Raw genomic sequence first — 10529 nt, 5'->3', positions numbered from 1 at the left:
GTTTTTGGGATGGAATAGGTTTCCCTGAGACAGAGGGGGTTTCTGTTTTGTTTGTTTTTTCCATTTTTTTCCCTCTCTCTCTTATTTGGGTGTTTGTATTATTTTCTGAATGATAAGAATTATTTCAATTAATGTACGAGGGTTAAGAGAAAGATTAAAAAGGTTTGCTGTTTTTGAAGGGGTGGGGAGGTACTTGCCAGCCATCATCTGCCTACAGCAAACACATTTAGATAAGGAACTTTTGAATTGTGTAGAAAAAAGATGGACAAGAGCACAATATCATTCGGTATATACTTCATACTCAAGAGGGGTTTCTATTTTGGTGCACAATAAAGTTAATTATGAGTATATTGCAGTTAAGGCGGATGACTGTAGCAGGTACCTTTTCCTTCAGTGCAAAATTAATGGCATTTTGATGGTAATTGCAAACATTTATATTCCACCTCCGTATAGGCCTGACGTATTATATGAGTTACAGAAATATATGATTGAGAGACAAGAATGTACATTAATTGCAGTAGGGGAATATAATGCAGTGATGGATCCAAGTAGAGACAAATTATCTAATAGTAAGACTTCAATATGTAACACTAATCTGGCCAGATTGATATCCGAATTTGGATGGGTGGATGTTTGGCGACTATATAATCCAGAAGATAAGGTTTTTTCCTGTTATTCAAAGACACATCAAACAGTATTGACATGATCTTTGGTAACAGGAAATTGTTAGATAAAAAGATAACATGTATAAAATATGTACCTATGGTTATGGAAGATCATTGTGCACTAGTAATGGAGATGGGGTCCTTGATTAAACAGGATCCTATGATAGTTAGATTTAATCCTCACTGGCTAAACTTGCTTAGGGTTCAGGGCGGTATTAAGGAAGATCTGAGTTTTGGGATGCGGCAAAAAGCCAAAGAACTCTGCACAGAAGACCCCTCACCAGAAAACCAGAGAAATTGGGAAGAGGAATATAGGAAAGTTAAAGAAATATACACTGAAAGATCTCAAACATTATTATTTGCTGAGGGTGAAAGGATAGACAAGCTGCTGGCAAATATAATTAATAATCAACAAAGAAGAAAACTGGGTAGGTGTATGAATATCAATAAAAGTTCTCAGTCACGATGCCTATGAGTGGCGCTGCAGGTCCCAGAGTGAAGTGGGTTACTTTCACACAGTGAGTCAATGAATCTCAGCAAAGGACTGCACCACCGCAGGCTTCCAGAAGGTGTTCCTCTCAGGATGAAGCCAGTAGAACCATTTAAATATAGGCAAACATCGATTGTCCACAAGAAGTTCACAGTTTTCCAACCAGTCTTTCTGTGGATACCAAATGAATGCAAAATAGTGAAGAACCACCAATACAGATAAAATGAATGGGCGTTTAATATACTCACAAAAGTAGCAGAATAAATAGCATATCATAGGAAAGTGTTGATCCTCGTTACACAGCCCAACCTAGGTTTCGCATTCGCTTCATCGGGGGCGCATACTCCACCCTACTAAGGGCGTTCCATTTATATGTTCAAAAATCAACAAGACAATCCCCTTTTTTTCAAAAGTCATACATATCACATAAAGGTCTCATGCACACGGCCGTTGTTTTGGTCCACATCTGAGCCGCAGTTTTGTCGGCTCGGATGCGGACCCATTCACTTCAATGGGGCCGCAAAAGATGTGTACAGCACTCCGTGTGCTGTCCGCATCCGTTGCTCCGTTCCGTGGTCCACAAAAAAAATATAACCTGTCCTATTCTTGTCCGCGTTTTGCATACAAGAATAGGCAGTTATATAAATGGCTGTCCATGCTGTTCCACAAATTGCGGAATGCACACAGACGCCATCCGTGCTTTGCGGATCCGCAATTTGCAGACCGCAAAACACACAACAGTTGTGTGCATGAGGCCGAAACCTAATAAAAAATAAGGTTAGCAGATAAAAAAATCCCTCTAAAAACATCAGATCTCTATATAAAAAGTTTTGTGCATATCTTAAGCGTGCGATATTCCTTTCTAACACCTATATTCTTATCTTCAAATATGCCACAAATACTTATATCCCTTTTACACTGCCTAATGGTTTGCAGATAGTACAAGTTTACACATGCTTTCATTCTTAAGTTCTTTGCTTATTCAAATCCTCCTAGTAAGGCTCAAACTTCCATTAACAACAAATGCTCCGATCACGTCGTAGGAATCAACCAATAGAAAACTACACCTATCTTCATTCATAGAAAAATCCCAGGCCTCTATCCCCTCCCCTTCTCATTCATACTTCAAGTCACGTGTGTTCGTCCAATCAATAGCGAGTGAATGCCGGCCGCAAATGCTCAGCATCGGGAACACTTCAGGGTGAGATGGTAAAAAAGCATTACACCAAACAGGGCTTAAGATCAAATTCAATGTTAAGTCCATATGGCTGTAAAGTTTCCAGCCTATAGATCCATTCTACCTCACAGCAATTTATTTTCATCAGTGGATCCCTTCCCCGCCACTTCTGATTAACCTTTTTGATTCCAGTGAACAATAGTCCACTGGGATCTTTACCATGCACTTTTTTTAAATGTAGGGGAACACAATGCGTCTCCAAACCTTTCTTAATGTTCCTAATGTGCTCCTGTACTCTCGTTTTAAGTTTTCTCATAGTGCGTCCAACATATTGGAGGCCACAAGGGCACTCTAATGGATAGACAGACAATAGACAGAACTGTATGTTCTCATGTAATTTCACCCTTGATTTTAAAACCAGAATCTTTCCTCGCGGATCGGACTGTCCGGACACTCGTTTTTCTACCTTTTGAGGTTTTTAAACAGTTTAGTCAGGAACTCCTTCTGGAATGAATGGAGGCCGTCACTGAGGCCAAGAGATCAAAAAAGTTGTCTGAATCTTTGCAGGAAGCCAATATTATTTAGATTCCAAGGCTGAAAAAGACTTATTAAAGCCAGAGTCATACAGACCAATTTTGCTTCTGAATACTGATATTAAATTGTTGGCTAGGGTATTGATAGATAGGCTAACAAAAGTAATAAAAACAATAATAAATGAAGATCAGACAAGATTTATCCCTTGGCCAACTGATATATTCTAATATTAGAAGGCTATTTATGAATATAGAAGGAAATAAAGATAGTAAAAAAGGGATACTGTCATTAGATGCAACCAAAGCATTTGATTGCGTAGAGTGGGAACACCTACGGGTGGTCCTCAAGCACTTTGGGTTTGGGGACTCTTTCATAGGTTGGATTAAGCTTATTTATTCATATCCCAGAGCAAGGGTAGGGGTGGATGGGGTTATGTCCCTGCCTTTTGTCCCCAATAAAAGGCACTAGGCAGGGATGCCCCCTATCCCCGTTGCTCTTTGCAATTGCAATAGAACTGTTGGCGATTATTATTAGAGAGAGGGAAATTATTAAGGGTTTTCAATATGGTAAAGTAAGAGAAAAAATAATGTATGCAGATGATATATTATTGTTTCTGGCAAACACTGATTTGGAGTTGGTTAAAGTGATGGATATAATCAAAATTTTGGGGTATTATTCTGGTTTAAAAATAAATTGGGGAAAGTCACATCTGATGTTAATGGGCGGAAGAGGTAAGAGATGGGTGTTTGGATGTACATGTTGTAGGTAGAGGAAGTCGTTTTAAGTATTTGGGAATAAATATTGCAAAGGATTTGGGTGATTATATAAAGTTGAATGTATTCCCTCTTATAGATGAATTGAAAAAAAAAAATTACCAATGTCAATAATGGGACAGATCAATCTGATAAAGATGATCCTTCTCCCAAAGATTCTTTACGTGTTGCAATGTGCTCCTATGTGGTTGCCACTTAGGGTTTTTACTATTATTGATAGGGTGATGAGGGAATTTATTTGGAATGGTAGGAATTCTAGGATAAGGAAGGAAATTTTGCAATTACCAATTAAAGAGGGGGGAATGGCACTTCCAAATTGGTATCTATATTTTTGGTGGCACAATTTTGGTTTATGGCAGGGGATAATATAACACCTATTTTGAGTTGGCACTTGGAGAATTCGGGGTGGAAATATCATCAGTTGAAGATGATAGTAGTATTAGAATCTGGGATACTGGGAAGCACAAACACAAATAATTATATTTTTAATTTAATGGATCACGTTTTTAAAGAAATTAAAAAAAATATGGATATTAAAGGATACATAGATTTCACTCCTATTTGGACCAATATTAATTTAAAAGAAATAAAAAAAATAAAGCAGTATGTAAATTGGGAAAATAAGGGTGTTTATTTTCTGTCGCAATTGTTTGATGGAGAGGGGTTTAAAGATTTTGAGACATTGAGAAAAGAATTCAGGATTTCAAATAGATTTTTTAAAATATCTGCAATTAAGAGAAGCAATTAGTTCATCAGAAGTAGATTTTCAGAGATATAAAAAAAGCATCTATGGAAAATATCAATCGGCTTTTGAATAATAGAAAAGAAAAAAGGGAGTACTTCAAGAAGATAGAGATTATTGTTGAAAATTAATCAGAGTAAGATTGAGGTATTGGCTAAAGAGAGATGGAAGAAAGATATTGATGGTTTATTGGAGGAGCAGTGGAAATATGTATTGAGAAATAGGTCTCTGGTCTCAATGAGGGCCTCCCATGGGGTCTCCCAATTCTTCATTCATAGGCTATACTACTCCCCACTGTTACTTAAAAGGATGGGTCTGAAACCCACTGATGAATGCCCTAGATGTGGTATGGAACAAGCTGGTCTCTTTCATTTAGTGTGGAGATGTCCAAAACTCTTCCGTTATTGGACTGGGATAGTGGATATTATTTTAAAAAATGGGGAGTTCAATTAGAAAGAGATCCAGTGGCTTGTATATTAGGAGGTACATTACAGCTGTCGATTAAAAAATTAAATAAGAAGGTACTTTGTAAACAAGAAAAGTCACAGCGGGCTGTCCTCTTCCCCATGGCTGCCCACATGCTGCAAAGCCTCAGGAGGGACCCCCGGATCAGAAAAATTAAGGAGAAGGATGAGTTTTGGTTGGCCACCCTTTTAGACACTCGCTGCAAGGGGAAACTGGAGCAGTTCATTCCAGCCAGCCAGAGGGAGGCCCGCATTCAAAACCTGCGGGCCTGTCTGCTTCTCCAGCTGGAGCAGGCAAACTCTCAGCCTCACGCTCCAGTTCTCTTTGCCCATCTCACCCAGCAGGTGGCTGGCCCAAGCACCCCCAGCCAAGCAGGTGATCTTATGGGTGAGATGAGGCTGTTCTATCAGCCTGTGCGATACAGTAACAGCAGCAGCAGTAGCCACCAGCGGCTGGCCCGTATAGTGGCAGACTACATGGGGTCCGTTGGTGCTTCCGACAGCATGAACACCAACGACCCCATTTAATACTGGGTTGCCAGGCTCGACACCTGCCGTGAGTTCACTCAGTATGCGCTGGAAGTACTGTCTTGCCCCCCTCCAGCATACTGTCTGAGCGGATATTCAGCGCGGCAGGTGGGGTGATCACCGACAAGCGGACCCGTCTATCCACTGACTCCGTGGACATACTGACATTTATCAAAATGAACGAGTCCTGTATCGGCAGCGACTTCTTGCTGAGGTTAGAGAAGTGGGTATGCCAGCTCTGATTATTATTCTGTTTACAGTCAAATAACCTGCAGGAGATTGCAGACAGGAACAGCAGTAATATGCATATTGTCGCCCCACCTAACAAGCCAAAAAAAACCTTACCAGAAGCCACTGCAGGCAGTACTTTTAGTCCGGCTGCCTCTCGCCGTGCCGCTGCCGGAACTCCGCCCTCACCCCCATTATAGTTAATGGGGACAGAGCAGCAGTCAGGGGGCACACGTGAACTAGCAGCAGGACGGATCCGGCAAGCTGTTCACCCGCCGGAGTGCCTGCCGCTAATGTGAAAGTACCCTAACTATTTCTCATTGATTACTATCTGTATCTGCTCAACATGTTTCACCAGGAATTCCCTGAATCATCAAGAGCGAGCAGACAAACAGAAAAGAAAGCAAACCTCATGCCAGCCAGCAACAGCCCCTGTTTAAAGGTACCACATGGCCATTAACAATGAAGACCGACTATATAGTGCAGTCTTCATTATTACATATAAGGCAGCTGCGGGCTAATTGGCCATGCGGTTCTTCAGCGCAGCATGGCCGCAATCCGCAACGACGTGTGGCCGAACCCTAAGGACTATTTCACACGTTCTCGTTTTTTTTCGTTTACGGGCCATTTTTTGCGGTCCGTATATAATCCGTATACGGAACCATTAATTTCAATCTCTAACTTATTAGTATAGCATTTGCAACTGTGACGCAATTTTGTACTTTATTTGGTTTGCAGTGAGCTATTGCATTGTATGTCTTGTTTAACAGTCTTGTTCTCAGCCACAGCAACGTGCTCCTGCGCTTTGGGATGTGCTGACTGAACCCCTTTTTCCTTTGCAGTTTGTACTGGAGGTGTGGCTGCCTCCCCAGCCGTGCACTCCTGATTAGCTCGTCTGCCCCATAGGCTGTTTTTGACTAGTGTGAGTATATAGCTTGGCCTGCTCCCCCTCACTCACTGAGGCCATCTGGCACCAGGAGAGAGATAGTGTGTGGACTCTCATTGAAGTCCTTGGTGGCCATTTGGCGCCAGGAGTGGTGTGGAGTGGGCCCGGAATGCATGTTGGTGCCTGCTTTTCTAGGATATAATGGAGGCCATTTTGGCACCAAAAAATGACAGAAATTAAAGCAGGCCCAGCATGCATGTGGAACCTACACTTGCTGAATTATATGATAGCCGTTATAGCACATAACAGATAGAATTTAGTGTTAGGACCCGTCTAACTAGAGATCACCTTGACGTGCGGCAGACGGGCTCAAATAATTTTGTACAAAACGATTTGCCAAGCATCTCTAACTTATTAGTATAGCATTTGCAACTGTGACGCAATTTTGTACTTTATTTGGTTTGCAGTGAGCTGTTGCATTGTATGTCTTGTTTAACAGTCTTGTTCTCAGCCATAGCATTTTCCTTTGCAATTCATTTCAATGGATCCGCAAAAAAAACTGAATGTACTCCGTATGCATTCCGTTTCAGTATTTCCATTTTTCTGTTCAGTTAAAAGATAGAACATGTTCTATTATTGCCCGCAAATCACGTTCCGTGGCTCCATTCAAGTCAATGGGTCCGCAAAAAAAGGAACACATACCGTTTTTGCGGAACCATCTAATGAAAATTTTATGCCTAGCCCAATTTTTTCTATGTAATTACTGTATACGCCATATGGAAAAACGGAACAGAAACGGAAAAAAAATGGAACAGATCCCTGAAAAACGGACAGCAAAACACTGAAAAAGCCATACGGCTGTGTAAAAGAGGCCTAACTCAGAGTGGCCTGGGTATACCTGATTTATAGCGATTCGTGACAAGTTAATTCAGAACCACTGGCATCTCTAGCTTTCAAATTTTGGGGGGCACACTGGGGGCCAGGACAAAAGTAGGGGGAGCAGCTATAACAACGATACATTTACACAAGTACGCTTAGAAATGCTGGGATACTTACCCAATTCCTAAAACCGCAACAGGGAAGAAAAGTCCTGCTGTCTGTGGTTAAAAAAAATATCACTCAGATTTCAACATGTCCTAGTTCCTGTGGATGACACTGTTATAGGGAGGGGGATCTGTTGATGACACTGCTATAGAGGGGATCTGCGGATGACACTGTTATGGAGGGGGATCTTGGCAATGAAATGCAGTGGAAAGATTTTTTTGGGGATTAAGTTAATTTTCATGGCAAAGAAGGACTATACAATTCATCTGATCACTCTTCATAACATTCTGGAGTACATGCAAATTGCTATTATAAAAACTTAAGCAGCAACTTTTCCAATTTCCAATATTTATGTAATTCTCAAAACTTTTGGCCACGACTGTATATTTGACATTTCTAAACTGTAATCCATATCCTGCAGTAACTTTAACTTCAAATCAGGATTCAGCGGCCACTCATCTCTTTTATTCTTTTTCTTTTTTTTCTTTTGTGATACAAAAAATAAATATCCATATAACCTTAGTAGTATTATAAATCCTAAAGTCCGTAAATTTCTGATTTATAAGCATAATTAGTACCAATTACATACAAATAACCATACTTATGGAGATAAAGCAAATCAAGTGGAGATCTCACTTGCTAAGAGGGAAGCGGGACTCGCAGACACACAAAGCATCTAACTTAACATGTCAATATCTAAAAAAGGGCAGAGGTCGGGGACCCACGGTCCGGGCGGCCATCAGGGAACGAGCACGCGCTCCACGCGTCCTTTCCCGAATATGGGTACAGAAAACGGCAGGATTAACAATCTTAGATCCATTCACCTGGCCGCTCATCTCTACTAGTACCTTAACCTTACACCACTCAGCTAGCTTCCGTAACAGGGCCAGGCTACAGCCTACAGGCACTTCCTGTTAGTTTTTACCGAGCGAGCGCCGATTTCTTCTCGGACACCACTTCAACACTTTGGCTGGGGGGCTCCGTGGAGCTGATGTGTTTTATCCTAATGAGAAAGATTTCATAATAAGGTGCAGAGGGACAGCAGAGCAGGGAGAAGGTGCAGAGGGACAGCAGAGCAGGGAGAGGCTGGTGCTGCTACTAGGGGGTCATACCATGGGGGAGTAATAAAGCCCACCATAATGCCCCCCATTAGAAATAATTCTCCTTATAATGTGACAGTGCAAAAATACCCCCTTGAAATGCCCCCAGTTGAGCTAATGTCCCCATAGTGCCCCCATAATGTGCCAGTATAAAATGCCACTATATAGTGCCATTTATAGTGGGAGCACTATGCCCCCATAGTGCTCCTCTCCCCCTTCCTCCTAGTGCACACTATAATGTACCAATATAAAATGCCCCATATATAGTGCCACAGTAGATGCCCTCAGTGTCCCCCATAATTTGCAAGTATAAAAAAGTACTCCTCTCCCCCTTCCCCATAGTACCCATCATAATATGCTACTGTATAGAGCCCCCCAAATAAAATACCCCTTCTTTGTGGCCTCAGATGCCCCTATAGTGCCCACCAATCATATGCCAGTAACAAGAGTCCCCCATCATGTGCCAGTAATAAGAGCCCAGCCCCCATCATGTGCCAGTGACAAGAGCCCCCCCATCATGTGCCAGTAATAAGAGCCCAGCCCCCCATCATGTGCCAACAGTGCCAGTAATAAGAGCCCCCCATTGTGTGCCAGTAATAAGAGCCCCCCCAATGTACCAGTAACAAGAGACCCCATCATGTGCCAGTAATAAGTCCCCCATCATGTGCCAGTAATAAGAGCCCCCCCAATCATATGCCAGTAACAAGAGCCCCCCCATCATGTGCCAGTAACAAGAGCCCCCCCAATGTGCCAGTAACAAGAGCCCCCCCAATGTGCCAGTAACAAGAGCCCCCCCAATGTGCCAGTAACAAGAGCCCCCCCAATGTGCCAGTAACAAGAGACCCCCCAATGTGCCAGTAACAAGAGACCCCCCAATAAGAGCCACCATCACAGGCCAGTAATAAGAGCCCCCCATCATGTGCCAGCCCAGTAACAAGAGCTTAGAGACCCCCTAATGTGCCTGCAAAACTATTGTACATATAAAAAAAAAACACTTATACTTACCTCCATGTCAGCGATGCGATGCAGGCGTCTTCCAACCTGTGTCCCGCGCTGTATGGCTCAACAGGCATGATGATGTAATCGCGCCGCCCTCTGATAGGCTGCAGGCACTAGGCCAGCAGCCTATCAGAGGAAGGGGAAGCGACACGCCTCTCCCTCCCCTGCCCCGCCGCACTAGCACAAGCATCTGTATCGCTGTCCTGAGGACCGCAATACAAATGACTATGGAGATGAGCGCAATGGAAGAGCTCATCTCCCTGCGCCCCTGGGGGGACATTTCAGTTGGGGGGGCACAGTATGATGTAGGGGGGGGCCGTGGCCCTTCTTGGCGACGCCACTGTTCGGAACAAATCAAATTTCTTGGCTAACTCCGGCAAAGTTGCCGAATCCAATTTTTCAAGACCTCATTCATCTCTCGGCAGGGTTCAGCAAAAACGCTTCCGTTACTGATAACACAACCATCTGCATTCATTATGAACAGATCCAGTTCTATTATCTAACATAGCCAAGACGGATCCGTCATGAACTCCATTGAAAGGGACGGATCAGTTTTCTATTGCGTCCGATAAAACGGATCTGTCCCCATTGACTTGCATTGTGGGTCATGGATCCATTTTGCTCTGCCTCCCATGACAGACAGAAAACTGAAGCATTTTGCAGTTTTCTCTCCGGTATGAGAACGCAACCAAACGGAACGGAATGCATTTTGGAGCATTCTGTTCTGTTGAGTTACGTTTTGTCCCCATTGACAATGAATAGGGACAAAACAGAAGCGTTTTTTTCCGGTATTGAGACCCTATGACGGATCTCAATATCGGAAAATAGAAACGCTAGTGTGAAAGTAGCGTTCAACGGGTTGTCCAAGAGTAGACAAACCTGGTCGCTATCTTCCAAAA

This window comes from Bufo gargarizans, chromosome 3 (assembly GCF_014858855.1).
Source record: "Bufo gargarizans isolate SCDJY-AF-19 chromosome 3, ASM1485885v1, whole genome shotgun sequence".
Taxonomy (NCBI): Eukaryota; Metazoa; Chordata; class Amphibia; order Anura; family Bufonidae; genus Bufo; species Bufo gargarizans.
This window is presented reverse-complemented; position numbering follows the sequence as displayed.